Here is a 6,282-nt window from a genome sequence, read left to right as displayed (position 1 = left end):
CAAACAAAAAAAGTGACGAACACGGGGGGGGAAAAAGTGGGGGAGAAAGAGGGAGAGTGAAAAAGTGACTATCGTGCAATACGATGGCTGGCCCTCTGGCCAGGAATCAAAAATTCCTCTGGTCCTAGCCAAAAGGCCCGGCCCCAGAGGCAGGTGTTAAAAAAGGTGGTATGGTGACGTGAGCAAGGTGCCAAAAAGCAAATGTGGCGGTAAAAACACTAGTGCAGTTATGGCACCCCTGGACTGCCACTCCAGAGGCAAATCACCATAGGCTTTTCAACGGACCCTGATCGATGGCCCAGACCGATGCAGCCCCACCCCAGTCAGGAAGGTATCGGAACAAGTAGGAACCCACGGAGGTGAAGAGTCTCCATTGCTCCCATCTAATTATATTCGGCGGTACCGGACAATTCTCCTTAATAACAGCGAAAAGGGGCAGGCTTTCCCAACCAAAAAACTGAAAGGGGCGTAAACTACACTACACCAGGCCAGGGGCCCGGCCCGTCAGCTTCGACCGCATTTTTCTCTGTCCAAATCAGAAGGCTTCCACCTCCACGCCAGCAGGTTTAGCATCTGCCAACCGCCATCCCTTTCAACATCGCCGTGTACTAGGGACGTTTACCATAGCACCACCTACTGGCAACTGATAAGAACATATACTACACTTGATCATAGCCAAAAGGCAGAGAAGTGAGTAGTAGTGGATTTGCCTTTAGTTAATAAACCCCTGCGAGTTCCTCCTCATCTCTATATTCTCTTTAGCTTCTTCTGTGCAGTGTTCTGGGAGCCCTTTATTCCAGTGATGGCGAACCTTGGCACCCCAGATGTTTTGGAACTACATTTCCCATGATGCTCGTGCACTCTGCATTGTGTAGTTGAGCATCATGGGAAATGTAGTTCCAAAACATCTGGGGTGCCAAGGTTCGCCATCATTGCCTTATTCTGTGTCCTGGAGTGTGACGTGACATCTATCTATCCAAGCAGGGATTGCTTCCAAACGTGCAGCCAGCCTTCCATAGCTGAGGTCTTACCTGTTGGTAAGCGGTTTGTGAGTTGGGTGTAGAGTAGTATGCTTTTACACAAGAAGATTGGGGCGATAGACCAGTGTTTCTCAACTCCAGTCCTCAAGAGGCCCTAACATGTCATGTTTTCAGGCTTTTTTTCAGGCTTTTCATTATTTTGCACAGGTGATTTGATCAGTTTCACTGCCTTAGTAATTACCGTATTTATTGGGGTATAACGCGCACCCCTAAAGTTGCCCCGAAATTCCTGTAAAAAAAAGTTATAAGATTTTATTACTTACAGTTTTGGTGTCTTGCCCAGCATCCATCGTCCGGTCCGGCGTCCGTCTGCGGCCTCGGTGGTGTCCTCCCGGCTTCTCCAGCGCGCGCCTCAAGTCGAGTCCCCACTTCGAACGCCTCTGCCGACATATACCGAGTGCAGTACACTCGGGTACATTCGGCAAGGCTCGGCTTCGCTCGTGCTCATGCTCTGTGACGTTTATGCGTGAGCACGAGCGAAGCCGAGCCTAGCCGAATGTACCCGAGTGTACTGCACTCGGTATATGATGGCGGCTCCATTCAAACTGAGCGCGGGAAGCGGCTATCGGTGTATATCGCGCACCCACGATTTCCCCCTTATTTTAAGGGGAAAAAACTGCGCAATATACGCCGATAAATACGGTACTACAACCGTTTCATCTGAGGGAAATCCTGAAAACATGACTTGTTGGGGCGCCTTGAGAACTGGAGTTGAGAAACACTGTGATAGATACTGTGTTATCCCTGGGTCGCTCAATGCTGCTGCCTTATCCATGACTCGCTCTTTGAGCGAACATAGCCGGTCTGTGTGTCCAAGGGATACTGCCGCCGCTGATGCTGATGTGCTAGGACTCAGTGATGGCGAACCTTGGCACCCCAGATGTTTGGAACTACGTTTCCCCATCTACACTGCAGAGTGCATGAGCATCATGGGAAACGTAGTTCCAAAACATCTGGGGTGCCAAGGTTCGCCATCACTGTGCTAGGTCATCTTGAATAACGCTTTCCATGGAGCGCATTGTCTGCCATGACATATGGGAGGGCTCAGAGGCATCACCGTGACCTTGACATGTAATCATTAAGTTACACCACACAACCTCTTTAAAAATAATTTAAAAAAAGTTTAACTTCACTTAAATCTCACTTTTAGTAAAAGCGCACTAAGCATGGCCTTTTCTCTTAAATATATTTTTAGCATCTCTCAGGGACTCCTGTCCTAGTACACTATATGGCCAAAAGTTTGTGGACACCTGACCATCACACATTAGTTTGTTGGGCATATCATTACAAAATCAATTAAAGGGGTAAAAAAAGGTAAAAAAAATGTTTCCTAAATAGCTTCCTTTACCTTAGTGCAGTCCTCCTTCACTTACCTCATCCTTCCATTTTGCTTTTAAATGTCCTTATTTCTTCTGAGAAATCCTCACTTCCTGTTCTTCTGTCTGTAACTCTACACAGTAATGCAAGGCCTTCTCCCTGGTGTGGAGTGTCATGCTAGACCCCTCCTTTGGACTACAGGAGAGTCAGGACGCCCACTAACACACAGCTCCTTTCTCTATCTGCAATGTAGAGAGTGTCCTGACTTTCCTGTAGTCCAAGGGAGGGGGCAAGCACGACACTCCACACCAGGAAGAAAGCCTTTTTATTAATGTGTGTAGTTACAGACAGAAGAACAGGAAGTGAGGATTTCTCAGAAGAAATAAGGACATTTAAAAGCAAAATGGAAGGATGAGGTAAGTGAAGAAGGACGGCACTAAGGTAAAGGAAGCTATTTAGGAAAAACATTTTTTACCTTTACAACCCCTTTAAAGCAGTAGTAAACCGCAGGTCGTTAAAAAATAAATAAATGCAAGGCAATGTCAAAGTGCTAGTATGCATAGCATACCTCCGGCTACATCAGTGGCTAGGGGAGCGATGACATCCCACGCATACGCATGGGAGCCGCCGTTTACGGCAAGGGCTCTGAAGCCGGACTTTCAGAGCGCATTTGCCAGTGATGTCATCAGCTGCATGCACTCTGAATATCTCCTAAACTGCAAGTTTTACGAGATATTCACAGTACCTACAGCTAGGCCGCATTATAGGCTTACCTGTAGGTACATGTGGTGTGAAAGTGTTTACTACCACTTTAATATGGAGTTACCCCTTCTCCTGTTGTGGCTATAACAGCCTCTACTCTTTCCACAAGTTTTGGAGGGTGTCTAGGAACGAGCATTTGTGAGGTCATGTTCTGATGTTGAATGACTCATAGTTTGCCTTTCAATTCAGAGGTGCTCAGTAGGGCTGAAACTGGCTCTGGGCAGGGCCATTGAGTGCCTATACATCAAATTCCTCATACCAGGGCTTTGTCACAGGGCCACATCATGCTGGAACAGAAAAGATCCCTCCTGAGATGTTGCCATAAGGTTGGAAGCATGGGGCTGTCTAAAATGTATTTTAATGAAAAAGTATTAAAGTACGAGATACAGACCTTAGCGCCAATGATCCGACACACTCAAGGTCCCTCACCAGTGCTGGCATCTCCCTGGCTAGTAGTAGGAGTAGTGTCCTTTCATTGGTATCAGTGGGAGGCATAATGCCCCTCCCCCCATAATTGGTATAAGTTGAAAGAATAATACCCCCTCATTGGTAACTGTGGAACAAATAGTGTCCCATTGTTGGAGTCAGTGGGAGCAATAGTGCTTCATATAATTGGAAGGAATAGCGCCCCAAAGCCCGGGAAAAGGCTAGTAAAGGGTCGCAGTTTGAAGACCCCCTGATATAGTGTATCTGTGTCCCACTCGTCCTCTTGACTATCTTCAAAAATGTGAATCCTTATGCATAGGTCCCCCAGCTAATCCACAGCTGGTACCTCGAAAAGTAATAGCTGGAATCAAGATAGCTGCTGCCGGTGGGGGGTATCCACCCCCACCCAGACAGGTGGATTCCCTACAACAGGAAAAAGCCATTCTGCTTTGAATCTCAGACTATTTATATGCCTCCCCAACCCCCTTCTGGGCACCCCTTCCTAGGGATTGGCTGCAGCACAATAAAAATGTAGGCTGCCCATTTGTCTTGCTCAACCCACTATGTCCCAGATACCTCTGGAGGACAGGGGAGGGCAATCAAGCCTGCAGCCTTTGAGATCCAGTCAAAAGCAGCAATCAACCACTGTTCCACTGATTACAGAGGAGCCAAAAGAACAAATATTTCCTAGCGTCTCAACAACCTAATGTAGCGGGGCTGTCCTGTCAGAGTCCAGTGACAGGCCATCCTCGCTGGGACTCTATTCAGGCTTGTAAATATGTAAGTTACCTTTAAGAAGTTATGCATTGTGGGAATGCAAGTAGCGGGAGATATGGACTCCATTGACTCTTAGGAGAAACAGACTATACATCCCACAATGCCTTGCAGCATCGTAGCATGTGACACCTCCGCACAGACTTATGGGAGAGGTTACTTAAGGAAAGGGCGCGGCTGATTTCGCTCTCTCGGGACCTGCATTCTTCTCCTCTGCGGAGCAGCAGACACCACAGCTGTGCTGCTAGGCCAGAAGCCTGGGCCTAAACCCACCGAGAGATCAGCCATCCAGAAGGAAGCAAGACTCCCATATCCAGCCAGTGTTTCCGGAGATCGAAGAGGCAGCCCAGCTGACAACTGAAACAGTGGAGCACCCTCGTCCAGGATCCTTGTGCTGCGGAGCAGTGTTCTACCAACGCGCCTTCTGAGGAGAATTCAGGCGGATCGGCCTGTCGGGTGAGAGAGCACACGCTCAACTCCTACCTCCCCTTTGGACAGACACCTTAGTGCCACCTCACAGGCCAGAGACACATGTTGGTCTCTCGCTGAGACTTGGAGGCCTTATTAACCGTTTAAGTGTTCATAGAAGTGACTGACGCTGACGAGCGATCAGTTCACCAACGTTTACTGCTCCAGATACTCTGTTGTGTAGCTTCGTTCATCAATTGCCACTTGTGGATTATAAGTTTAACGTGCACCAACTGGCCGCAATGTGAGCTCTAACTGTTTACAGGACTGCCCGCTAGAGGGCGCTCGCGAGCATAGACTGCCTAGCTTAGTTAAGTGAATGGTACCATTCTTTAGTTTAAACCTTTACCTACCACATACTGTTTGCTGATTCCTGCCCTTGCAGAATCATAGTGAGATATTTTCCAACAGTTGTTTGTTTGTGATCTGAACCCATGCTTGTTCTTCAAGTTCATATACAGTAAACTTACCTTTCCTGGTTTAAGTATATTCACTGTGTGGAGTGTATTTTCTTGTCTGGAGGGATTTTCCTTAAAAGCAGGTAATACTATTGTTATATTGTCACTGTATATTGCATGCCTGCTATTGTGACCCCGGCGCAGCAGAGGTCACAATACCTTACCCACCAGACTTCTGATGTGTCAAGGGAGGGTTCGAGCCAATAAATAGGGGTGAGCCAAACCAAGAGAGTAGATCCCAAAACAAATCAGCGGCTCCTTCGGGGGTAGCGCTACACTAACTAGGAGGGTGCTACATTTAAAATGGAGAGTGGCAGAGGAGCCATAGGAATATAAATTTTGCATCATAAAGGGTAAGATTCCACAACCAGTTGAACAGGGCTTGGAACTATGACAAGGAGTTCTTGCCTTTTACTTCACCTGCAAATATACACAGTTGGTGACAGATCACTCTACCTGTATGTAGCACCGCCTTGTGTACATAATGTGAATAGGTTAGGTAAATGTACTTAAGCTTCACTGTAGTCAGTGGAGCCAGGCTTATTTGGGGTTGTGTAAAGTTCAGCTGGCAGGCTCTGAGGCTGAGTCTCTGTCACCTCCCCCTGGCTTCTGGATGCTTCCAGAAAGTTCCAGAACTTAGTGGGCAGAGGGATGGAGACAGAAGCCTGAATATTTATGGGAGCTCTACCAATCCCTGGGTAAAGACGGCCCAGTAGGTGGAGAGTTGGCCCATAATTGATCTGAAGCCTGGCCATATAGGTGAATTCAGGATCCAGTGGCCTCGAAGGGATCCCTTTGCTGGAGGGGGCTCTGGCTCCAGGCAGAAAGTGTGTGCTGGCAGTGGACAGGGAGGAGAATGAACCTGAGAGGAACCTTCACCCCCTTCAGTCTCTTTCAGGCTGGTTCAGAAAACCCTGGCAGGCAAGTGGGACCTGAACAGCAGGAGGCCTGGGCAGAAGTCACTATCTATGCTGCTGCAGGATTAAAAGGGACGGAGGAGTGAGTAACCTTTACACTTTTCACCCCCCAAAGCCTAC

At 47.9% G+C, this 6,282-nt stretch overlaps 1 pseudogene; it reads right to left on the bottom strand.

Annotated features, from left to right (window-relative positions):
- Nucleotides 1-559: 559 nt before the first annotated feature.
- On the bottom strand, nucleotides 560-695 carry LOC120919675 (annotated as a pseudogene).
- Nucleotides 696-6,282: the final 5,587 nt, after the last annotated feature.

Source organism: Rana temporaria, chromosome 12, assembly GCF_905171775.1.
Source record: "Rana temporaria chromosome 12, aRanTem1.1, whole genome shotgun sequence".
NCBI classification, from domain to species: domain Eukaryota; kingdom Metazoa; phylum Chordata; class Amphibia; order Anura; family Ranidae; genus Rana; species Rana temporaria.
Note: the sequence above shows the minus strand (reverse complement) of the source record. Positions and strands in the feature narration are given on the sequence as shown.